Source organism: Capra hircus, unplaced genomic scaffold (genome assembly GCF_001704415.2).
Source record: "Capra hircus breed San Clemente unplaced genomic scaffold, ASM170441v1, whole genome shotgun sequence".
In the NCBI taxonomy this organism is placed as follows: domain Eukaryota; kingdom Metazoa; phylum Chordata; class Mammalia; order Artiodactyla; family Bovidae; genus Capra; species Capra hircus.
Window position 1 is genome coordinate 125,116 of NW_017190007.1, and position 25,787 is coordinate 150,902.

At 49.3% G+C, this 25,787-nt stretch overlaps 1 pseudogene; it reads right to left on the reverse strand.

Annotated features, from left to right (window-relative positions):
* Positions 1–17,693: 17,693 nt before the first annotated feature.
* LOC102174104 lies at positions 17,694–18,017 on the reverse strand (annotated as a pseudogene).
* Positions 18,018–25,787: the final 7,770 nt, after the last annotated feature.

Here is a 25,787-nt window from a genome sequence, read left to right on the forward strand (position 1 = left end):
AGATCCTCCATGGCTCAGAACTGACTGTGTGATGCTGAGAAAGTCACTTAACCTTTCTGAACCTTCATTTTCCAAACACGGAACTTAGACTAGCTCCAAAAGTCCGACCATCCCAGTAGCACCTCGGTTCACACTTCCATTCCGTGTAGGAAAAAACAAATGAATTCCTGAATAAACAGCCAATGAGAGGGGTCCCAAGCCAGAGCCACCTCGGCCCTGGGTCCAACTTCTCACCTGCATCCCTTCCCTGAGAACCTCTCCTCCTGGAAAAAGTAAGCCCTTGGAAAAAAATTCTTCCTACAAACATGAATTCACAGACACATCTTCAATGCTTCAGTGCCCAAGCCTCCCCCAACCTGGAGCAGTTACCCAAGGCGGTGCTCTGCTTCCATCCGCCCTCTGCTTTCTGAGATGGAGCCCCAGGGAGCCCCGGCCGTGAGCTGCAGCACCAAACCGCGGGAGAAGAAACAAACCCACCGCCCTCTCCCTGCTTGCACTTCACCAGTGGGTTCGTCTCAGAGCCTGTGGGTGTATTTCAATGAGAACAACATGAAAACATGGGCGGATTCTTTTCTCTGGAAGAGAAAAAAAAACCTGAAACAATAAGCTGAAGTAATAACAAGGCAGAATATGGACATCTGCTCCCCGCCCTGAACGACTCCCCAGCTTGCTTCTTCCCGGGCCTTGTCACACCCCTCCCCCCCTGGGGCATGGATTGCTAAAGAGCCCAAATGAATTCACCTGCACTGACTAGACACTGCTACCTGCTGTTGTGGCGCTTGCTACTCATTTTGTTCATTCATTAAACTAAAAGGCAGCGCGCCCTTCCTGGGTGCTGGGTACTGCGTGTCAGGGGGCTGTGGAGGCTTCATTTTCAACAAGCCTTTAAGGAAGCTCGCAGTCTAATGGGGGAGCTGAGACAAGCCCATTAATAACTATGATACAGGGAGAAACGAGGCGAGGCAGAGATGAAGGAAGCACTGGGGAATAAAAAAAGAACATTGGTTTGTGTGTATTGAAGGCTAGAAGTGATGGGCCGGAAGGCTTCATGGAAGAGGTGGCTTCCACCTAGGCATTAAATTCTGGGTGATGTTACACAATGGCTGGAAAGGAATGCCTTCTGGGCTGAGGATATTGAGTGTGGAAGGGTACAGAGGTGGCAGGCATGGTAGCAGGGGTTCCAACATTAGCCACAGTGAGTGTGAGCGTGTGGGGGCAGTGACAGAGAGGGCCAGCAAATGGACAGAGTAGTATCCAAAGCATGTACGAAGACTGAGGTATTTGGAGTTTATTCGGTGGGTTCTTTGCCAGGGAATATGTAGAGTCATTTGTCTTTCTCCTCTCAGATCTATTCTCTGCCCTTCTCTTGCTCTGCTCAGTGTAGCAGGAAACTACATTTCCCAGGCTACTTTGCAACTGGCCACTAGATTCAGCCAATGGGAGATCCCAGATGGAGACAGGCGGGGCAGAAAGAGGGAGAAGCCAGAGTATTTCTTTCCACTCTCTTCGCCTTGGGTGGCATCCCCAGCATCGGCTGCTTCTCTGGCATCTTCTCCATGGTTCCAGCTCCTGTTAGCTGACTCCAGCTTCCAGGTTCCTATAATACTCCTCTCCTTTTGTTCCTCCAGCCTGAGGGATGCCAAAAGCTTCCTGCTGTTACTAATCTCTGGATTGCTAACCTCTGCATTACCTCACTGTGCCCTGTTTGGCCTTTTTGGCTCCTCCAGAGCCTATGAAGTCAGTTTCCTGGATTAAATACCTTATGTTTCAATACCTAGAGAGGTATCTGTTTTCTTGGCTAGACCCTCACTGATACAGGGTAATTGGATTCCACTTGGCTTCAGAAAGTTCACGTTGGCTGCAGAGGGCCCGATTCACAGTTTCTGCACACCTCCTGAGGAAAAAGTGAGGACGGGTGAGGGAGGCCTCAAGTAGGGAAGTGGCAAGAGAATAAACAAGGGAAGACGTTGAAAGAGCCCCAGGGCCTCACAGAGGAATGGGCACCAAAGATGACGAGCTTAGCTTGAACACCCAAGGGAATGGCTGGGCCACCAACAGAGTTAGGAAGAGCAAGGGAGAAACTGAACTGCAAAGGAGCTGATGAGCGGGATTTTTCTTTATGCTTTTTCTCCTTTTATATTGCCTTTTTTTTCTTTAACTAATCCATGCACTTGGCTCTTGGGCTTTCCCTCATTGATTTTGGATTGGGGAGATTGATGGAGGAGACCTCTAGAGAAACTGAGCATTTGGAGGCAGCAGTGGGAGGCAGAGAACACCTTTAAGGCCCCAGGAGGGGGTGTGCAGGGGAAGTGGGGAGGGGACACATGAGAGCGTGGAGAAGAGCCACAAGGGCTGGAGGATCTGAGGAGTGGGTGGGAGCCAAGGGGCAAGGTGGGAGAGCAGTGGGATGGGGCATGTGGGCTGTCCTGGCCAATAGGAAGCACTATCAGGGGCACGGTGGAGGTCACGATGAGGGGGCAGTGGGTCCAGAGCGCTGGTGACATGGCAGAGAGAGACAGCAGAGGGAAGGCAGGGAGAGGCTTGATCGGGGACAAGGTCAATCTGCACCTGAGGGAAAGGGCCCAACAAAGAGCAAGGGCCCAAAGGTGCCAGGATGAGTGCTTTCAAACTTTCATTCATTCATTCACTCAACAAGTGTTTACCACACGCCTCCACGTGCTAAGCACTGTTTTGAGCTCTGCAGAAGGAACAGTGAATGAAAGTTGTGAAAACTCGGGTACTCCCCTGGCAGTCCAGGGGAGTTAAGACTTCACAATCCCAATGCAGAGGGCACGGGTTGGATCCCTGATTAGGGAATTAAGATCCCATATGCCACATGGCATGGCCAAAAAGAAAGAAAGAAGAGAAAAGTCCCTGCCTGCTTAGACTTTCTGTTGAACAAAGGGAGACAGACAATAAACAAAAACACATCGAACCTGTCACACCGCACATAAGGGTAATGGCTATGGAGTGGGGCGGGGGAGGGGTAGTGCAGGAAGCAGGATGGTGGGGAGGGGCCCCTGTGATTTCAGCAGGATGGTTGGGGAAGGCCTGTCTGGAATGGAGACCTAAGGAGGTGAGGAAGCAACGCAGGGGGTGAGGGATATCTGGAAGAAGTGCGTGCCAGGCAGAGGGAATAGTTAGTGCAAAGGGCCTGAGTGCGTTCCAGAAATGACAGTGAGGCCGGTGTGGCTGGAGCGGGGTGGGGCAGGGGCCTGCATAGCAGGGCGCGAGGCGGGGGAGTTAGAGAGGAGGGGCCAGACCAGGGAGGCCTTGTCAGTCAGAGGAAGGACTTGAGCGTGCTGCTGCTGCTGTTGGCTTTGACCTGGTTTTTCAACTGCACTCTGCAGCATGCACGATCTTAGTTCCCCAACCAGGGATCAAACTGGTGCCCTCTGCATTGGGAGTGCCGTGTCTTAACCACTGGACTGCCAGGGAAGTCTCAGGACTTGAGCTTTTATCTGAGGGCCGTGGGGAGCCAGGGGAGGGCTCTGAGCTGGATCCTGACGTGATCTAGCTCAGGGCAATGACTGAGGAAGGGAGCTGAGTCATTTGTAGGCTGGAAAGCTGCAGCACTGAGCTACCTCCCCAGGGGAGCCACTGCCCCTGGGGCCCTGAAGCACCGGGAGATAGGAGGCTCCCCTGAGAGCAGGTGGGGCAGGGACAGGGCCAAGGGGAACCTCTCAGGCCTTTGCTGTGACTGCACAGGTTACACTGGGATTGGCCAGCGCGCGGTAGGACCCTCCCACCCCGTGAAGGGCCCGAGTCCCATGCTCACAATTCCACAGCACAACTGAGCCTCCTGAAGACCTCCCCTTCCCCAGAAACCTTGAGCAGGGGTCTTTACTCTTCATTCTTGATGTCTGCTTGAAGAGATGTGAACCATGAGCCTTGGTCGTCTGGACTCCTCTGCTCCCAGAACCCCTTCTATACCGAGGCCTACCCTCACACGGGTCCCCAGGCTCCCCAGGCTCGTCGCTGGCCTGTCAGAGGAGCAGTCTGCTGACTGAGGTAACTTCAGCGTGCCACCCATACCCTGGTCCTATGCCTGGAGCCATCCTCCTCCCCCTACACCTACGCGTAAGCATTAATGGGACTCAGTGAAGATACCTGCCACCCCTCACTCCTAAGATGGCCTGTCTCTGAGAAGGCCCTGGCTGTGGCTTCTACAAACTTCCCACCAGCAATGGAGCCCACAGAGCCAAGGTAGTCAACCTTGTGACCTTGTTTGGATGTTTCATTCTAGAGCTTCAGCCTAACTTCTTCCCCCCAGTTTTTTGGGGCATCCTCAAAAGTATGTATCTTTGTACCCTCGTACACAGACCCATTGAACAGCTCCTTTAGAAGAGAGGCTTCGCACAACCTGAGAACAGTTTCCCCTCAGAACTCGGAGAACAGTAGCAGTCTCTGATAGGCATTCAATAGCACTAATGGCAGTCATGTTGAAACTGGTGGCCATGTTGGAAAGGGTATATCCAAACACAGGCATTGAAATCTCATCACTGTGGACTGAGCTCTTTGTAGAAATGGTAACTGCCATTCTCTGTCCTCACAACTGTCACAACCCCGAACTTTCAGTCTAAGGAAACCTAGGTGTACTCAGTTGGGTATGAAAGACACCGCCTTCAGATCTAGAGTCTGTTCCTAAATCCTCTGAAACAATAAAGTTTAGTCTCCTTGCTTGCCTTATGAAAGTTGACACTTTTGTACTCTACATAAACTTGAACGTTAAAAATAATAGCTTTTGTGTTGGAGTATACACTTTCAACATTCATTTCCTACACTTTAGAATATATGAACATTAAGTCACTACAATAAGTTGAAAAACAAGATTACTGTTTTCACATCCTCTGTGAGTTGCTAATAATCTTGCTGTTACCCTGACATTATGGTCAAGAGATACTGTTTTTAGTTATTTGGAAGGAATGTACCCAACACGATGAGTTTTTCAAAAGGAAGAGAAAAGAGGGGAGACTAGGATTTTACTGAAGTGAGTGTGATATCTTCTTATACTTTTCATTATGGAGAATCTCAAAATTATTCAAAAATCAAGGAAATATTACAAGGAACTGCTGGGACCCATCACCAGCTTCAACAACCTGCAACCCAGGGTCGGTCCTACCCCACACATCCCAACCCTAGGATGCTTTGAAGCAAGCCCCAGACACCACATACTGGGTTTTGTTAATACTGTAAAGGGTTACTGTTAAGGGGTAGGATCTCTGTTGGACTTCCCAGGTAGCTCAGTGGTAAAGAATCTGCCTACCAATGCAGGAGACATTGATCCCTGGGTCAGGAAGAGCCCCTGGAGAAGGAAATGGCAACCCACTCCAGTATTATTGCATGGAGAATCCCATGGACTGAGGAGCCTGGCAGGATGTGGTCCATGGGGTTGCAAAAGAGCCGGACAGGACTTAACAGCTAAACAAAAACAACAACAACAGGATCTCTGTCAGCAGCTTCTCTCTTTATTTCAGTAAAACCAAGAGATGAACTCATCCAGGAGCCGGATGCAAGTCAGTTCCCAGATCTGGGCCGCCCAGACCTTTTGCTGCAGCCCGGACAGAAGGCCTATCTGCGACTTAATGAGGGGAGGAGGGATCGGGGGCTACATGCAAGGCCTTGTTCAAGTGCACCTTGGACCCCTCCCCCCACCCCATGGGAAAAACACTCCATCTGTAAGAAATGACCTTTGAAGAAAAACTCATCCGATCCCATCATTTAAGATCAGCTTAAAATTATGCATGGGGTTTTCCACAGCCATCACGAGTGAAACCAGTTTGGCCTTTGTGCTGCAGCTCTGACAGTCTGCCCCCCACACCACCCCTCCACCTTCATCTCCACCCAGTGCCTCCCCACTCATACTGAGCGAGTCCCTCCAGGAGGCACCTAGCTGGATCCCATGTGCCAGGTCCTAGCGCCTTCACAGCCACTGATCTCTTTCCGGAATACACCACTCCCCTCCCACCAGCTACACACCTTCTAGTTCTCCAAAGTTCAGCTTCTGTCACCTCCTCCAAAAAGCCTTTACTGGACTCCTCAAAAAAATAAGCCATCCCCTGGGACTTCCTTCATAGTCCAGTGGTTAAGAATCTGCTTTGCAGTGCAGGGGACGCAGGTACAACCCCTGGTTGGGGAACTAAGATCCCACGTCCTGCAGAGGAGCTAAGCCCATGAGCCAAAACTAGAGAGTCCGTGCCCCACGGTGAAAGATCCACATGAAGCTATGAAGATTCCATGTGCCACAACTAAGACTCGACACAGCCAAAGAAATAAATAAAAAACAAACAAAGCCATCCTCGGCTGATACAGCACCTCACATGCTTACCACTTTATCATTTTTTTCAACAAATATTTACCAAGCTCCCACTATGTTTCAGGTACTGTTCTACCCACTAGTGATATAAAAGCGTAAAGAAAAAATATAAACAAGCATGTGCTGTCCTGGAACTTCTATTCCAGTGGGGGAAGACAGAAAATAAACTTGTAATAATGAAGTAAAATAGCCTCAGGTTCTGATAAGTGCTATAAGGAAGATAAAATAGAGAAACATGGTAAATACGGAACAGGGGCTTCCGATTTAGGCAGTGCGGTTAGGGAGGGATATTCGGCTTGTGTCATGGCCTTAAAAAATGGCCACAAGATTCTTTAACATTCCTCCCACTGAGAGGTGAAGTCCCAGATAAACTGAGGGTTCAAGCCTTCCCAATGCAGGTGCCTGGAGCCTCCAGGTAAGTCCAGAGCCTAGCTGCAGGTCACCCCCAGACTTCATGCTTTCTCACCCATGCTGGAGCAGAAGCAAGCCAGTCTGCTGTGCTCTGCCTGTACTCTTGTACTCCCAGAATCCATGAACATAATAAAACTCTTCCTTCGTGTCCTGAAGTTTTACAGTGGCTCATGAAGCAACAGTAACCAAAACATACTGAGTCTTGAATGATGAGAAAAAACGGACATGCAAAGAGCTGGGTGTGAGGAGCATAGCAAGTGCAAATGTCCTGAGGCAAGACCACCTCTTTCAGCCTCTTGCGAAAGAGGTAGGGATGCGGTTATAGACCAAGTAAACAGTGAGGATTTTATTTTAAGTGATACAGGAAATCATTGGAGGGTTTTGAACAGGACAACAACATGACCTGATTTATGCTTTAAAAAGATCCTTTAGAGACTTCCCTGGCGGTCTAGTGGTTAAGACTTTGCCTTCCAATGCAGGGGGTGCAGGTTCAATCCCTGGTCGAGGAGCTGAGATTGCACATGACTCGCAGTCAAAAAACTAAAACATTAAACAGAAGCAATATTGTAACAAATCCAATAAAGACTTCAAAAAATGGTCCATATAAAAAAATTAAATTAAAAAAAAATTTTTTTAAAGATCCTTCAACCATATCTATCAAGTGTTGTCAGGATATGGAGGAGCTAGAACTTTCATCCACTGCTGATGGGGGCATACAGTCTCTAAGAAAGGAATGCTGTGTTGTTTCTTTCACAATGTCCCCAGAAAACACTGGCTGTGAGGGGCAGGCTGCCTGGCATCCACAGCTCTGTCCTAGTGTTCCCGGGGCCTCTCCCACTGCCCTCGGAACCTCTGAACAGCCTCACCAGCCCATCAGTGGCACTAAGAGCTCTACCTTTTCCTACCTTCCTGCCTCCCCGCTTCCCTCGTCTCTTTTCTCACTGGTGGCCCAGCCACCTCACAAGTCTGCCTGCCTCTACCCTCCCCCATCATCCAATTCTCCATACAGCAGCCCAAGGGATTTTTGTAAATAAATTCTAATTCAAGCAAAATGTCCATGAAGTACAGTGCACATGTCATACGTGTACAGCTTGGTGACATTTCACTAAATGAACTTATACCCGTGTCCCCAGCCTCCAGACCAAGTCAAGAAGCATGACCAACACTCAAGAAGCCTCCTGGGGACCCTTCCAGTGGCTACTCTGCACCCTCAAGGCTAACTGTTGTCCTGGCTTTCAACAGCATAAACTAGTTCTGCCTGACTTTGAACTTTATAATCGCTGAAATGTACAATTTGTGTTCTTTTGTCTCCAGTTCCTTTTGCTCAACATTATGTTTCTGAAAGTTTCCATGCTGTTGCATGGGCTGCTGCTGCTGCTGCTAGGTCGCTTCAATCGTGTCCGACTCTGTGCGACCCCAGAGTTTACTCCTTTTTATTGCGGTCTACTAACCTGTTGTGTGAATTTGTTGTTCAGTCACCCCGTCATGTCCAATTCTTTGCAACCTCATGGACTGCAGAATGCCAGGCTTCCCTGTCCTTCATCATCTCCTGGAGCTTGCTCAGACTCATGTCCATTGAGTCCGTGATGCCGTGTAACCATCTCATCCTCTGTCATCCCCTCCTCCTCCTCCCCTCAATCTTTCCCAGTATCAGGGTCTTTTCCAATGAGTGGGCTCTTCGAATCAGGTGGCCAAAGTATTAGAGCTTCAGCTTCAGATCAGACTTTCCAATGAGTATTCAGGGTTGATTTCCTTTAGGATGGACTGGTTGGATCTCCTTGCAGTCCAAGGGACTCTCAAGAGTCTTCTCCAGCACCACAGCTCGAAAGCATCAATTCTTTGGCACTCAGCCTTCTCTATTGTCCAGCTCTCACATCTGTACATGACTACTGGAAAAACCATAACTTTGACTATACGGACCTTTGTCAACAAGGTGATATATCTGCTTTTCAATACTCTGTCTAGGTGTGTCATAGCTTTTCTTCCAAGGAACAAACATCTTTTAATTTCATGTCTTGGGGCTTGGCAAGCCAGGCTGTCTCTGCTTCCCTCCTCCCTAGATGTGGTCGTTGTCAGGGCCTACAGCTCAGACAAGCTTCCATGCTACAGGATGCCTCTTCCTTCTGCTCAGATCAGCTAGGGTTGAGCTGGGCCTGGCCATTGAGCCAGCAAGAGAGAAGCAGGTAACCATGCAGGTGTCAAGAAACCCCTGGGCACACAGCCACCAGCCACTTAGAGACCCCTATGCAGGTGGGTCTCTAGACCCCACTTAGCACCACCTCCCCTCCCCACCCTGGTCCAGGCCTCCTGCATTATAGAACAATTATTTCTCAAAAAACATGACTATGCCATTCCCTCTATTCTTTTTTCTATCACTTTGTGTTCGAATTTAATAATAACTTGTAGTCACTGTAGAAAATTTGGAAATCACCAAAAAAGTATAAAAAAGAAACGTAAATTACCTATAATCGGAAGCTAAGGATTTTCCACTGGTAACATAACCCTGTGTTTCCTTTCAGTATTTTTTCTATGCACACATTTCGTTGCATGTATTTCTGATAAAATCATAACCTCACCACATTTCCAGGTGTTCCCCACTCAGAGAGAGCAACAGGTGTTTCTGGTGGGGTTTTGCCTGGGCCCCTGCCCTTCGGATCTACTTAAAATGAAGGGTGTCCTCTGGGTGGGCGGGCCCTTTGAGGGCCTATAGAGGTGACCAGCTGGGCCTCAGCCCCTCCCCCACCTAGCCCGCCCCAGACCCGAGGCCTTTTTGTGTCCCCAGGCCTCCTACGAAGCCAGCGGGGCCCAGTGTGCTTTTGTAACCTGATCACCTTCATCCTCGCGTCCCTGCAGCTTTCCTTAACAAGGCCAAATTTATGTGCCCCAAAGGGAACCCAAGCTGCCGGCAACCCCCTGCCCAGAACTCACCCACCACCACCCCCAAAAGCCACAGGGCATTTACAAAAGGGGTCGGGTGAGCTTTGATAAAACTGAAGCAGCCCCGGGTGTCAGGTCGGAAACTCCACCTCTCTAAGTTCTGGGGACACAAGACAGGGAGTCATAAACAGGAAGCATTTCCACCGCGCCTACTGGATGGCAGGCGGGGCTGCTGGATGAGTTGAGTCTGAAAACTAAAAGAGGCGCTGGGTGAGTGCTCAGGGCCACCTCACCTTAGCGCTGTCACTCTGCAGGGTGCTGGGTGTGGCTGCTAAGTTGCTACTTGGACTTGGCAGTTGGGTGAAGTCCAGAGCAGTTATGATGCTCAGCTCAGTAGAGAACGGACAGGCAGACACCCCACCCCGACCTCACCCCCAACCCAGGGAGGTAAGAGGGCAGTGCAGGTATCCAGATATGTTGAGAAGGGGAGTAGGCCCAGCTCCCAAAGCCCCGACTCTTCCATGGCAGGAACCTGGCCCCTGGCCTAGAGCTGGGGGAAAGGTGAGAGGCTCCATGCCCATGCCCAGGAAAGCTGTTCCTCACTCCAGTCTCTGGACAGCACCTTCCTGGAGCAACAGAACACAGGAAAATTGAATTTCCCAGCACAGCCATGCAGTTCTAGAACTACGTTTCTCAGAAAGTGATGCTTCCAGGAGGATTCTGCTCATCCCCAGCAAGGGTTGGACAAATGACTGGTGGGGAAAGGAGGGGAAGGTGAAGCACAGGGGCATCATGGGAATAGCTGGGAGGTACCCCATCTGATCACAACTTTGCCCACAGAGCGTGGTTCCGAAGGAGCCGGCTCTAGTCACCTTTTCTGCTGCTTCTGGTCAAATCCCATCCACTGAGCTCCACCCAGATCTGCTATCAGATTCTGAAGCCAGAGTCCAGAATCAGGGTATCAGAACCACACAAGATGTTAAGCCTTGCTACTCAAGCGTTTCCCAAAGTATATGTTGTGGAAGCCAGTGGGATAGGCAAAGGAGTTCCTTGCTTAGGTGACTTTGGGAAACACTGTGTAGTAGAGGTGACCCCAACTCTTGACCCCTCCTGAAACCCACGCCCTTGCCCATGGAGTTTCAGTGTCTTCCCACGGCAGGTAGGTGACCTGCTCGGCCCTTAGCCGGTGGACTGATACATGCTTGGAGACCTGAGGGAAGCAGAGGTTTGCAGTGAGCTGGGACTTTGCTCTCTTGAGCCTCTGCCACCATCACAAGAACACACCCAGGAAGGCTGCTGGAGGGTGGGATACAGGTGGGACAGAGCAGACCTGCTGTAAGCATCCCAACCAGAACCAACTCAGATGGCCCTCTAAGCAGCCACCACCAGCCACGAGGGTGCCCAGCCAATCTCCGGAAGATTTGAGACACTTGAGCAAGAAATATGTATCATTGTAGGCCATTGAGGTTTTCTAGCACTGTCAAAGCAAAAGAAAACTGGTACAACCCTGCGTGCTAGAATTGTCCAGAGTCGCAAGGTACTCTAGCATATTCAAGGCCCTGAGAAGTTCTGTAGTAGAGAAACCTGTTTAACTTTGCTGAACCCAACATTTCCCAAACACACGTGCTCATGGAACCCTTGTCTCCCAGGTAACATTTTACAGAAGTCATATTCAGAGGAATGCCCATCAGTAAACACTAATGAATGCTCACCATTCATTTTCTAGACGAGGAAACCAGACCCAGAAAGGGGGCTCTCCTGGCTTCTGGGTCAGCATTGCTTCCCCTCGTGACATTCCCATTTCCTCTAGGCAATGGTGGTCTCTCCCTTTACTGAACTGAGGTCTGAACCACACAACTTCACATCTGACTATTTGCTGTATGTTGTTTTCTTTCTTTTATAGTTGTTTTACAATCTTGTGTTCATTTCTGCTGTACAGCAAAGTGATTCAGTTATACATACATGATATACATAAATCTATTCTTTTTCAGTTCTTTTCCATTATAGTTTCTTCAATTCAGTTCAGTTCAGTCGCTCAGTCGTGTCCGACTCTTTGCGACCCCATGAATCGCAGCACGCCAGGCCTCCCTGTCCATCACCAGCTCCCGGAGTTCACTCAGACTCACGTCCATCGAGTCCATGATGCCATCCAGCCATCTCATCCTCTGTCGTCCCCTTCTCCTCCTGCCCCTAATCCCTCCCAGCATCAGAGTCTTTTCCAATGAGTCAACTCTTCGCATGAGGTGGCCAAAGTACTGGAGTTTCAGCTTTAGCATCATTCCTTCCAAAGAAATCCCAGGGCTGATCTCCTTCAGAATGGACTGGTTGGATCTCCTTGCAGTCCAAGGGACTCTCAAGAGTCTTCTCCAACACCACAGTTCAAAAGCATCAATTCTTCGGCGCTCAGGTTTCTTCACAGTCCTACCAGGTATTAAATGCAGTTCTCTGTGCCATGCAGTAGGACTTTGTTGTATATCTATTTTATTATAGTATGTTGTATTTGTTAATCCCAAACTGTTAATTTATCCCTCCTCTCCCTTCCCTTCTGGTAACCATAAGTTTGTTTTCTATGTCTGTAGGTCTGTTTCTATTTTATAAATAAGTCCATTTGTATTATTTTTTTAAGATTCCACATATAAGTGATATGATATCTTTGTCTGGCTTACTTCACTTAGTATGATAATCTCTAAGTCCAGTATGTTGCTTTCTAATTCAAAAAAAGAAATTTTCTTGAGCAACTACTACATGCAAGATGCTAAGCACCAAGGACCTCCAGAAAAGACAGTCCTTAGCTTCTAGCAGCTCACAGTGCAGTGGAGGAAGAAGGCAAAGAAAAAGCCTGTGAAGGGACACATTGGGTGCCATGGGGCAGGCAGGCTGCAGAGGTGACATATATATCAAGGAAAGCTTCATGGAGCAGGTAACATCTGAACTGAGTCTTGAAGAATGAGTAGGAGTTACCTGCATAAGAAAGATAAGATTGGGTGGGATGGTGGGAGAGGCATGGGGGAGGAACTGGAGGATCTGAGAGTGGAAGCCTAAGTGAGTCAGGGGTCAGCTAATCGCAACAGAAAGGGATTCCTTGTAGAGTATCCTCTCCAGCGATCCCCTCCAGCTAGTTGCAACAGAAAGGGATTCCTTGTAGGATATTAAGAGGCTAACAAGCCTCTGTGGAGGACTGAAGAGACCCACTCTGTGCTGAACTTTCAGGAAAGTCCCCCAAAGTCACACCACAGAACTGAGCTGTCATGATCAGGGAGCCATTACATAATCAGAACCCATCACTGCCAGGTTGAGAACCATGTGGCCTCAGCTGTGATTCACATCAACAAAAGGCATGCCTCTCTCCCTCTTTCACTGAGATCCAAAGTCAGGTTTCACACAAGAATGTTTGATTGGTTGAACCTCATCATACCTCAAACCCTAGCTGCAAGAGAGTCTGGAAATGCCCTATTTAGCTCTCTAACAGAGGTTGACATGGATGCCAAACATCAATTCACCTCATCTTTCTCAAAAGAGCACTTAAGGAAAGCCAGTTTGGCATGTATTTAAGGCTGATCTTTCCAGAAAACATTCTCAGCTCTTACAGCTCCTTTTTACTGTCTCCCTCATGACGCCTGCCCCCACTTCTGGGCATGCCATAGGCGCTCGTTAAAGACCTCCAAAAAGCCTAAGCTGATTAACCAGCCTCCTCACTGCTTGATCTCTGGGGTGGGCAGGTATCAAGATGAATAAAGGCAACCTTTTTTTTTTTTTTCCAGTCTTGCCTGGAATAAATTGCTACTTTCTTGAACACATAGAAGGATGTATTATTATGAAGGGGTTCTGTATTATTACTGAGAACAATTGTTTAGAAGCCAGAAGCCTAGAGCTGACGAGGTTATATTCTCTGAGGAGAAATTCCAGAAACCATTACTCATTAATTTTTTTGCTTGGGAAAAGAAACTTTGCCTTCTCCTGCATGGCTTGACATCCAAGGAGGAACTTGACCCTCCACATTTGCACTCATTGGTGAGTCAGTGACTGAGCAGGCAGTAGCCTCCATTCAGATGCCAAAGCCAGCAGGTGGTCACTGGATGAGGCCTAGTCATAGCACTCCACAGAGGTGCACTCTGGGAATGAAGGTTTGGCTTGGGAATGCCAAACAAACATGTTTCCAGGAAATTCCCAATTGCCCAGCCCTCCTTGGCAGGGCAGGGACTGATCCAGTGGCACAGTGCTTTTGTCACTGTCCGACCAAAGCCCTCACGCTCTGCCCTGAAGATGGAGAAACCAGGGCCTCTGGAATCCAACATCTGTCCAGGCCCACAGGACGCACGGGAGGCCTAATTAATTTATGTCTGTGGAGCACCTGTACAGCCTCAAATGAGAGGTGTAAGGCGACCACAAGCCCAATTAATTACCACCATTGATGGAGGCTTCGGGCCCCACCTCCTCTTTCACTTCCGCTGCCTGGCCCTGTCTCACAGCAAAGGCAGGCAGGTGCTGACTGAGAAGGAGAAAGTCAGCAGGTAAGCCAGAGATCCTGGCTAGGGTCTTAGCTCCCCACGGCAAGTTGCCATGAACAATTAGTCACTGGAGGTTTCCTGGATCTCACCATTTTCCTCAGAGAAAATGACTCTAGTATGAGTCTTCCTCAGATTATAAACCTTTCCTCTCAGAATGAGGTACTAGTGCCAAGCTGAGACACCTTCCTCAGATTTTGGCCTCTGCTTTAAAGTGGGCCTGCCTCTCCAAGGGCCATATTTAAACTCGCCACCATCAAGCACAGGGCAGGGAGGAAAAGGAGAAAATGTACATACAGAAGTATGTGGTTTTATGAAAGCAAAGTGAATGCCCAGTCATTCATAAATGGAGTGTGCCAAATGAGGGCTATTTCACATTTGATTCCTTGTACGTTTTATGGCAGAAGAGCTCACTGGGTATTTCATTTTCCAGTTCCAGGCATGGGCTCCCTGGTGGAAATTCCAGACTGCCGGGGTATCCATACCTTTGTCCACAGGTCACCAGAGCTCAGCCAGTCCGGAGGGTAGCAGAGCTGAGAAAAGCATGCGGGCGTGAAGCTAGGGTGGCCAGGCAAGGTTACACAGCCTGTGTCTGCAAGATCAGGGTCTACGTGGCTTGGGTTTGCATAGCACAGGTCTACAAGGCCAGATTCTTGCCACATCAAGATCTGCATCATCAGAGGCTGCATGGCCCAGATCTGCTTGGCACCCATGTTGCCACCCCTTTAATCAAACTGAGACCTCCTGACCCAGAAGAGAGACACCGCTCAGCTTCTAACAAAGCCTGCAGAAGGCAGGAATGGGGGCCACCCTGGGGAGCTGAGGGGTTAGATCTGAGCGCTCCCCTGGGGTCACAGGTCCTTCCGGGACCTCTGAGCAAGGAGACAGTTTCCTCCTCCTGCCCCGGGGGGGCCCGTGGTCCATTCCATCATCTCAGGGATCCACCTCCTGCTTTTCCTTTCGCCACCAGCTGCTTCCCTGTCACTGGGGACAGGAGGGAAGACAAGGAGCGGAGCTGTGCTCAGCGGCCCAGGCAGGCGATCCCTGCCTCTGTGGGTGACAATGCAGGGTTGTTTACCTTACCTCTCCTGACCTCAGAGAGCAGGGGGCTCCAGCCACATTGCTGTGGCAGGGGAAGGGCCCGGGCCAGCTGGCCTCGCAGGCTGGGGAGAGACACACTCAGAACACCACTGCGAAAAGAACTGTCAGCCTTCATTATTAATATCCAGTGTTAATATTTAATGTCAGAAAACTGCAGCTCCCTTCTCTGTACCATCACCAGACTCGCACGGGTCATGCTAACCAGAACTCTTCCATCTCAGCACCCCTCTAGCTACGTGTCAAGACCCACAGAGAGGTTTGGGTTTGCTTAAAATACCGGGTGCCAAATGAATCCTAAAAAAAGAAAATGAAAACTAAATAAGACTCAGAAAGGATGTTATTGCTTTTGAAATCAATCCTGTTCCTTAAACATCTCTCATACTCCATGTTTTGATGCCAGAAAGTTTAGAAACAGGGTAAGGCAGAAGTGTAACCTTTAAGATAGGGAAGATTGGAGGAACTTCCTGGTGGTCCAGTGGTTAGGACCCCTTGCTTTCACTGCTGGGGGGCCCAGGTTCGATCCCTGATCAGAGAATTAAAGATCCCTCAAGCTGAGCTGTGCTTCGGGGTGGGGGGGTGGGGGGGGAAGGGAAGATAAGAGCTCTGCAGAGTATTTTGTGCATTGTTGAGAGTCCAGATGTATTTCTTAATCAGCAGCAGCGATGCAGTATGGATACAACCAAAATAATCTGAATGATCTGATGGACACTGCAAGATGAACGCAAGATGTTGAATGAATAGAATTATTTATCGCTTAAGCAATCAACTAACTCTCACCTATCAGAACCAGCTCGTTTCTCAACCTGGAACACTCTGTTAGCTTTTGGGGTAGGACAGTACTTCATTCCACCGAGCTGTCCCACACACTGTCCCTACCCATTCACCCCATGCAGTTGTGACCCATTTCCAAACACCCTCCCACCAGCGTGGTGGGTGGCACAGCCCCAGGACTGGGAACCCCCAACCCAGGTACACTGGGCCACCGATGTGGAAGAGGCACAGAAGTGTAAAGGCAAACTCAGAAATGACCCAGGCAGGGACTTCTTTGGTGGTCCAGTGGCTAAGACTCTGAACTCCCAATGCAGGAGCCTGGGTTTGATCCCTGGTCAGGGAATTAGATCCCACATGCCACAACTAAGAGTTCTAATGCCGAAACTAAAAAAAAAAAAGATCCCGCATGCCCCAACAAAGATGAAAGATCCTGCATGTGGCAGCTAAGAGCCCGCACATCCAAATAAATAAAAAATATTTTTTAAAAAAGAGAGATGACCTGGGCACCAGGCCAAGCCAGCGGAGCCGGGCCATGCTCATGCTAAGGCATTCGGGAAGGCAACAGAGTCTGGGACTGGCCTCCACAAAGTGACCCAAAGGGATAGCCTGCCCCCACACCCACCCTGCTCATGCCCCACCCCCACCGCTGGGCACAGGGCTCCACCCTTCTCCACTGGGAGTGGACTACCACCTCCATCTGCAGGTGGGAGTGGTCATGGCTTGTAAAGCTTTCATCTTTTCGACATCAAAGAAGGACCTCGCAAAAAGGCCCTGGGCACAGTTTTCCAGGATCCGGGAACCCAGATGACTCACCTGTGTTGGCACCAGCCCGGGGTCCCAGCTTGTCTTCCTTGACCTGAGCCACACCTACCCAGGCTTGAAGCCTCAGCTCACCACCAGCCTTCCTAAAGGACCAGTTAGTTACCAGAGCTGAGTCCCTGCTTGGTTGGGAAAGCCACTTACAGGAATATAAATAGAAGATGATTTCATTTCCAGGGAATCTTCTCCCTATAAAGTTTTTTATAATATTTTATTGACAAATAATTTATATCCAGTAAAATGCAGAAAACTTAAGTGTACAACCTGATGAATTTTTACATATGTATGCACTCATGTGCCTTATAAAATTTTAAGAAAGCATAGAAAAGAAATTTTAATTAAAATACACACACACAGTAGCTGGAATAGCTAAAACTAAAAAGAGTGATAACAGCAAAAGTTGGCAAGGAGGTAGAGAGATGGGAATTCCCATACATCTCAGATAGGAGTAGAAAGTGGTATAACCACTTGGGAAAATGACTTGGCAGTTTCTTATAAAAATTAAACAGATGCCTGCCCCATGACCTAGTCTGAGTACTTACCCAAGAGAAATGAAAATATATGTACATGAAAGTTCACCGCAGCTTTATTTGTCATAGCCCCAAACTGAAACAACCCAAATATTCACCACCAACTGTATGGATCAACAAATTGTGGTGTAGCCACACAGTAGAATACCAGTCATCAATAAAAGGAATGAACCCCTGATACACACAACATGGATGAATCTCAAAATAATCAAGCTGAAAGAAGCCAGAGAGTACTTATTGCATGATTCCATTTAGTTTTTTTTTGTCTGACCCAATTTATTTTCAGCATAAACATATAACCTCAGTATGAGATGTCTAACTAAAGCAAGCACCAGCAACAAGACCAAGACAGCATCTCTTCTTCTAAAGTTTAGGTTTTGCCCAGAATCCTTGATACAGGGAATAGCCCAGACCAAGAGTCATTGCTCCCACAACCAAGCCTTGGGCTGCCACACGCTTGCGGATCAGGTGAACAGACATTTCAGTATTTCCCCTGCTCTTCAATCTACATAATCCATATGCAACAATAGCTGCAAAACCTGCCATTCCAATGGGGACAAATGGTGCCTCTCTAGCTTTTCGGATAAGTTTAGATCCCTGATCTTCATCATATGAAGAAAGAGAAATATCTGTGTCGCTTGACATAGTGATTGAAGAATCTTCCTTCCTGAGGCGGAAGAGAGTCACCCAAGGTGGAAGAGAGCGCCGGCCCGGGGACAGTCCATTTATATTAAACGGTAGAAAACGCAAACCATTCTACAATGACAGGAAGCAGATCAGTGGTTGCCTGCGGATGGGGTCCAGGGACAGGCAGGCAGGAGCAATGGCAAGGGAGGGCATGAGGAAACATTGGGGAGCAATGCATATATTCACGATCTTGATTATGGTGACGGTTGCACGGGTGGATGCATATGTCAAAACGTATCAAATTGTATAATTTAAATCAGTGCCGTTTATTGTATGTCAATTATACCTCGATAAAGCTGTATTTTTTAAGATGTGTGTTTCGCTGCATGAAAATCATACTTCAAATTTTTTTTTAATGCTGAATTCACCACCACTCCCTCCTCCTCCAAAAAAAAAAAAAAAAAAAAAAACAAGCAAAAAATACATACAACAAATACGGGTTCTTGGGATTCCACATATCCTCTCGTCTTTGGGATCAAGCAAGAGAAATTCTACTTTAAGCTCAAGGCAGTGTAACAGAAGCGGGGCCACCACACCACGGCAGAGGCACGAAGGCAAATCGACGTGTCTGAGCCCAGACCTGTCTTCCCGAGACGTGGCTCCGACTCCTGCTTGTATTGTTAAGCTGAAGGGCACGTTATAACCAGACAATTATTCTCGGGGTTAGCCTAGTATAATGCGTTCATTTCCACCTTGTCCCCTCTCGGCTACTTCCTTCTTGGGTGAGTATTCACGGCTGGGGCACGGCAGGAACTCCACACCAGCAACCAAAATCCTGTACCGTGACAACTTCATCTCTTAATTACAGTAAACATTTACATAATGCTCGGGCCCAGCCAGTGCAGAAAGATTCGTTAATGCAGAAACATGCCCTTTAACCATCCCGTTTTATTACACAAACCCCCTGGGGACCCGAGCAGCCCAAGATTTGCAAAAGATGATGAGAAATTGGCTGAGATATTAAGCCCCTTTCCAGGTGCAATTAAAAGCAGGCTGGAGAAGCTCCCGCTTTCACAGATATGGATTTTTTTTTTCATCCTGAATCCACACAGTAAGGATTCCAGGTGCCTAGTTGCCGTCAGAATTCTAACATTCGCTGGAGATGGGGTTTTGTTTTTATTCTCATTTTCCCACTCTCCATTTCTGAATTGACAACCCTGCAGGTTTTGCCGGGAGGTCTAATATTTCCATGGATGCCCAAGTACAGGGCCAGTTGGAAATAAACCCAGCAGCAAAGACCGCCATGAAAATTATGAACATTCCTCTTGCTTCCAGCCTTTGATGCTTTAAAACAGACCCTCTCGGGAGAGAGCAACTTTAATCACATTTTCTCGAGTAAAACCCAGCTGGCCTGGGGAGGGACAGCCCAGGCCCGGCTCCAAGCTGGAGAGGAGGTGCTGGAGTGCCATGGCGGACTCCCCACTTTCAGGAGGATTCGGACCAGGGGACACCGAAGGTCACTACAGGAGGAGGAGAAGAGAGTGTGGGCTTTGGGAAAAGTCAAACCTGAGCTTCCTCCAACTTCCCACACCTCCTCTCCACTCCCAACCTCTTCCCCCTGTGTGATCTTGGAAAAGTGCCCCCTCCTCTGTGTCCCAGTTTCACCATCTTTAACGCAGGGATAACGCTCTCTACTCTGCAGGGATGTCGAGGGGCTTTGGTGACATAGCCCCGTACAGAGTCTCCTGCCAGGGCCAGCAAGTCAGAGCCACACACGCCACACCCAGTGGCTTCTCAAAGGTACATTATCATTTTCTTACTATGACCAGTTTTACGGCATCTTCTCAAAGCTCAGGCAGCCAGAAAGATCCTTCATGCCACCTTTCCAGCTATGAAACGATGCTTTAGGGCTCTCACAACCTTCTTCTCCCCTTGTGGTTGGAAAGGATGAGTTCTAGAACAAATCAGCTTGGGTTCTAGAACAAATCAGCTTGGGAAAGCCACCTCCAGTGTTGGCACCCAGACTGGCGGGAAAGGTACCTGGCCCCAGGCTGAGGGCAGAAGCAGCAGCACTGAGCAGTCCCGGGGTGGGCGTGGCTCCCTGGTGGGAGAGCAACCAGATGGAAGCGGGTTGGGGAGGCCAGAAGATAAGGCTGAAGATAAGGCCAGCCAGGAACCCAGAGGGAAGTTCAAGGTCTGAGAAAAGCAAGATCCAAGGCCAATCCTTGGGAGAGGCAGGTGCCCTGGCACGGGCTCTGCCTCACCCACAGACACATGCGAGAGCAAATACCATATCCGATGACAACTCTTAGTTATTTATTTCACAGACGTTAATAAAGCATTTTGGTTGTGCTGGGCACTGTTTCAGCACTTTACAATCATGACTTCATCTCACCCTCATAACGACCCCATGAGACAGAACTATAATGATCCCCATTTTACAGGTGAGGGAATTGAGGCTCAGAGAAGTTCGTTAACTCGTCTAAGGTCACACAGTAAGAAGGTGGCAGAATCAGAATTCGAATACAGGGAGTAGGGCTACAGAGCCCACACTCTGACCCATCGCAGATAATACTTGCCAGGGGATTCACGGAAGGAAGGGGCTCAGTCGGAATGATCTTAAGGGGTAGGTGGGGGGAAGTAGGGAGAGAGGCAAAGGGCTTTGCAGGTAGGGGCAAGGATGGCTATAAAGACGGGGCAGAAATGAGTGCCACGTGGCTGGTCAGGAAGGACAGAGAGAAAAGAGTTTGTGAGAATCTAAAAAGGAATACAGGTAGATAGACGTAGATAGACAACTGAATCACTTGGCTGCACGCCTGAAACTAACACAACATTGTTATGACCCCCAGGGAAACTAGTCTTAGCATGAGGCTGATGTGGGGTTTGCAGTCGGGGTGACAGGGCTACATGTGACAAAGGACAGGGATCCAGAATGGCCACCCTAGGAGAATGCAGGGCTGTGGGAGTGGGAGGCACACCGAGACGGGCTGTAAACGAGAAAGGGCAGAGACAATCTCCTCCTTAGCAGCCTGGAGGCTAAGGATGGTGTATGTGTTGGGGGAGGGGTGGAGGTACCCTGTCCTTGTCCTATCTCCGGGAAATACCTGCAGGGAACACCCAGTATGAGGCAAGGGAACCAGGTGTCAGTATGTGGACAGTTGAGGGCAAAAGCACTAGCCAGAGGACCTGGAAAAGTGGCTTCTGAGAACCAGACTGAGGGACTTCCCTGGCAATCCATTGGTTACGACTCCAGGCTTTTACTGCTGAGGGCCCAGGTTCGATCCCTGGTCGGGGAACTAAGATCCCACAAACTGCACAGTGTGGCCAAAAAAAGAGACCAGATTGTATTTTAAATGGTGTTCAGTTTACCAGAAGGAAGATAGAAGATGGTTTGGGTGGCTCCACTGCAGATAGATTTTAAGACAAGTATCCCAGAGCCAGAACCCCCTGTGCATTTCTGTTACCTACCACCAGGCAAGGCACCATCCCCATATTCGGTAGCTTAAAATAAATGCTTGCGTGGGTGCTCAGTAGCTCACTCGTGTGTGACTCTTTGCAACCCCATGGACGTAGCCCACCTGTAGGCTCCTCTGTCCATGAAATTCTCCAGACAAGAATACTGGAGTGGGTTGCCATTTCCTACCCCCAGGGATCTTTCCAACCCGGGGATCAAATCCGCATCTGTTGAGTCTCCTGCAGTGGCAGGTGGATTCTTTACCAGGGTGCCACCTTAAAATAAGCAACAAACATTTATTTGCTCACAATTCTGTAATCTGAGGATCAGCTGAAGCAGCTCAACTGGGGCTGGAAGAGCCATTTCCTGAAGAGCTGACAAGCTGATGCAGGCTGCAGTCTCACAGAAATTTGCTCTCTCACAGCTCTGAAGACCTCAAGTCCAAAATCAACGTGTCGTCGGAGTTGGTTCCTCCTTGGAGGCTCACAGGGCAAGCCTGCTCTAGGCCTCTCTCCGAGCTTCTGCGCGGTGTTCTTTGTTGTGTATCGTCCCCTGATCTCTGCCCCTGCTATAACATGTCGTGTCTGTGTGTGGTCTGTGTCTTCACTCCCTCTTCTTCAAAGGACACTTGTCGTTGGATCTGGGGCCCACCCTCATCCAGTATGGCCTCAACTTGATTAATCTGCAACCACTCTGCTTCCAAAGAAGGTCAATAATTCATAAGTGCTGGGGGTTGGGACTTCAACAGATCTTTCCTGGGAAGGAGGGAGGTGAAGTGAAATGCAAAGGAGGCTTTTCAGGTGACTCGGTGGGAAAGAATCCGCCTGCGATGCAGAAGACTTGGGTTCAATCCCTGGGTCAGGAAGATCCCCTAGAGGAGGGCATGGCAACCCACTCCAGTATTCTTGCCCGAAGAATTCCACAGACAGAGGCTACAGTCCCTGGGGGTTGCAAAGAGTCGGACACGACTTCGACAGATCTTTGCTGGGTGGGGGGTGGGGGGGGTGGAGATAACCATTCAATCTGTACCATTCAATATTTCTTGGCAGGAGGAATGACAAGGACTTCACAGCCATCTTTAACCAGCCCCCTCCCCAGCAATCTGAGTGATGACAACAGGAAGGAAAATGAGGCAGCGAGCTGGAAGGGAACAAAGTCATAACGTTTATGTTATCACAGCAGCTGTTCCTGTGGGCAATGGGGAAGGAATACAATCCCACTGAGGACCTCAGGGGACAGCGTAGGAGAAACCTCAAAGTTTCCCCAACTGAGGGATGGGTGGTGGAGTATTAAACAGCTGATCCCCTGCATCGGTGCCCCGAGTGTGCTGCCTGAAAAACTCCCTCAGGGACTTTCCTGGCGGTCCAGTGGTTATGACTCTGCGTACACTTCCACTGCAGGGAGCTTGCAGGGAGCTTGCATTCCCTTCCAGCAGCCACTGTCGGTGCCCCAACCAGCTGCCTGCAGCCTCGCCTCGAAGCTCTGAAGACTGCAGAGTCAGTGCCACAGAACACACCAAGGCAAGTCAGCGAGACGAGCCAAGCTGCCCCATAGCAAAATCCTAACTCCCCAGGCTTAGCTGCAAGTAAAGGGCTGTGAGGGGCGTGGACTACATAGGTGAACCCCAGGGGCCACCCCTCATCATTGAAAACAGACCACAGCAAGCCAGCGGGGCACAACACAAAGACATAACATGGGCTCCCCATGGAGGGACCGGTGGAGGTCGGGTTGGGGACACATCTATTCCGGCCCCGGGGCAGACAAGGAGTCCAGACTATGGCCTCAGCCAGGAAAGAGGGCAGGCCTGAGGCTCCAGGCTGAATCTCGGGGGAGCAGCCTCGGGGCCTTGGAAGCACACCACAAGCGTGCCCACTGCTGAGCCAAGGGGCAGCACATTTCCCATCTAAGCATGGCAGGGCTTTAACCTTCACCCAAGCAGCTTTTCCTGCCCCAAAAGGCAGCTCTTCTGTCCAGGCCTCGGAAGGGGAGCAGGCAGGATGCTCTGCCTGCTTTGCTTTGCACCTTCCCTACCAGGCGCCAGTGGCCTGCGAAGCTGCCTGCAGAAAGCACAGCCATGCGTTTCTCATGAATGATTTTCAATGATTCTCGCTCTGTCCATGGGGGGACATCACGTATTGAAAATCCAGCAAAAGCGTAGCCAGCTGAGGGCTGCTCCAGACAGCTGCTTAAAAAGTGGACCGCCTGGCCACTGGCCTTCAAATCGCAAGGGGTCCTGGGAAAGAAACAGGCTCCCCAGGGGACTTCCCCAGAGATCCAGTGGCTAAGATTCCACACTCCCAGTGCAGGGGTCTCGGTTCGATCCCTGGTCCGGGAACTAGATCCCACACGCCACAACAAAGATCAAAGATCCTCCCTCAGTGCCTGCCGCAACTAAGACCCAGCACAGTCAAATAAATAAATATTTTTTACAAAGAAACAGGTTTTCCAGGCCAAGGCCTGCCCAAGCCCAAGGTCATACCCTCTGCAAGTCAGGCCCCTGTGCACCCACTTGGGGCCTCACCCTCGTGGCCCCACTTAATCCTCCCAACCTGTCATTCACTCGCTTGTTCGTTCATTATGCAACTCATAATCACTAAGCACTTGCCGTATGTCACTCGCTGTTCTAGGCTCTGGGAAACTATTGTGAACAAAACAGATTTTTTAAAAATCCCTGTAGTCATGGATTCTTGTGGTCATTACATTCTTGTGGGGGAGAAAGGTAGAAAACAAATAAATAAGCAAAACATGCAGTGTGTTTTATGGTGGGAAGTAGGAAGGAGAAAAATTGAGCAGGGAAGGGAACGGGGAACCCAGGGGCAGCGAGGGGTAGGGGGGGAAGATTGCAGGTTTTAAAAGAGTCTGTGCTGAGAAGTAGTGGACATTCCAATAAAGACCTTGGGGAGAGGTGGGAGGGAGTACCGTGGACAATAAAGAAGAACAGGCCTGGCAACAACTGATACAAAGGCCCTAAGGTGCATTCTAGGACCTGCAAGGAGGCCAGAGTGGCTGGAGTGGAGAAGGGGAAAGCAACAGGCCAGGAACTCAGAGAAGTGAGGGGGGTGGTTCCCTTGGCTTTCACTCTGGTGCCGTAAGAAGGCTCTGGAGGATTCTGTGTGGAAAGGGACAAGATGGGACTTGGGTTTTAGGAGACCCCTTCTTGGTTGCTGTTTTCAGAGCAGACGGTAGGGGTATGAGGGCAAAAGGCGGGGGGAACATCAGTGGAAAGACGATACAGCGCTTCTCTGTGTGTAGATCATGAGGACCACAAATGTTGTAGTGAATGTTATTTCAGTAGGAATTGAGTTCAACCTCACCATCAACATTCTGCAAAACCCACATTCGTTCTGCCTGCTTCAAAGATAAAGAAACAGACAAGTCACTTGTTCAAGTTACCCAGTCGGTAAGCTCTTTCACCAAGAAACATCTGATACAGATCTCCCATGAGGCCTAGCCACGTTAAAACTCACATTTATCTACCTCCCTCTTTCTGCTGCTCCCTTCTTCCTTTGGGTGAAACGAAAATGGAGAAAAAAAATCCTATTTCATCTACTGGTCTTTGGGTTGATGTCTGATCCTTTCTGGGACTTCTCAAGCTTCTGGTCTTTCCCTTGGGAAGCAAAGCGGCATTAGTCTGGGTCAAGGAGTCTGGGTCGAGGAATCAGATGGGCTGGGCTGAGCTGGGGCTCTGACACCCACCCACGGGCAGGGCAGTTTCCAGAAGCATAAATCCAGGTTTTACCTCCTCCTGGGGTAGGTTTCTCTCCCCTCCATGGCCCAGACACTAGCCAGGCTTTGATATCCCCAGCCTTTGGGCTTTTGTGGGCAGGGCCACGGCTGAAGTTGCCAGGCACCCAGGGGCCAACCCCCTCTTAGGCTTTTGTTTTCAACTGAAGCCAAAGCTGTGGAAGGATTATATGGGATCAGCCGTTCCCAGAGCCTGTTTTATATACCACTGGAGGTACACAGACCCGTGTTTCTTAATAATTATGGTTACGTATTTTGATGTGCTAGGAAAAAGAAAACCAGCACAGCCAACCCATGACTTCATGAATATTATTGCTCAGGAGAAGGCTAAAACATTTAGGGTGTCTTTAAAAAAAAAAAAGATGATTTAAGTTTAAAATATTATGTTAATAATAACATAAGTAAGTAAGTGTTAGTTGCTCAGTCATGCCCGACTCTTTGCGACCCCATGGACTGCAGCCCACCAGGCTCCTCTGTCCATGAGATTTTCCAGGCAAGGATACTGGAGTGGGTTGCCATTTCCTTCTCCAGGGGATCTTCCCAACCCAGGGATCGAACCCAGGTCTCCTGCACTGCAGGCAGATTCTTTACCAACTGAGCTATAAGGGAATCCCAATAATAACATAAGTAGT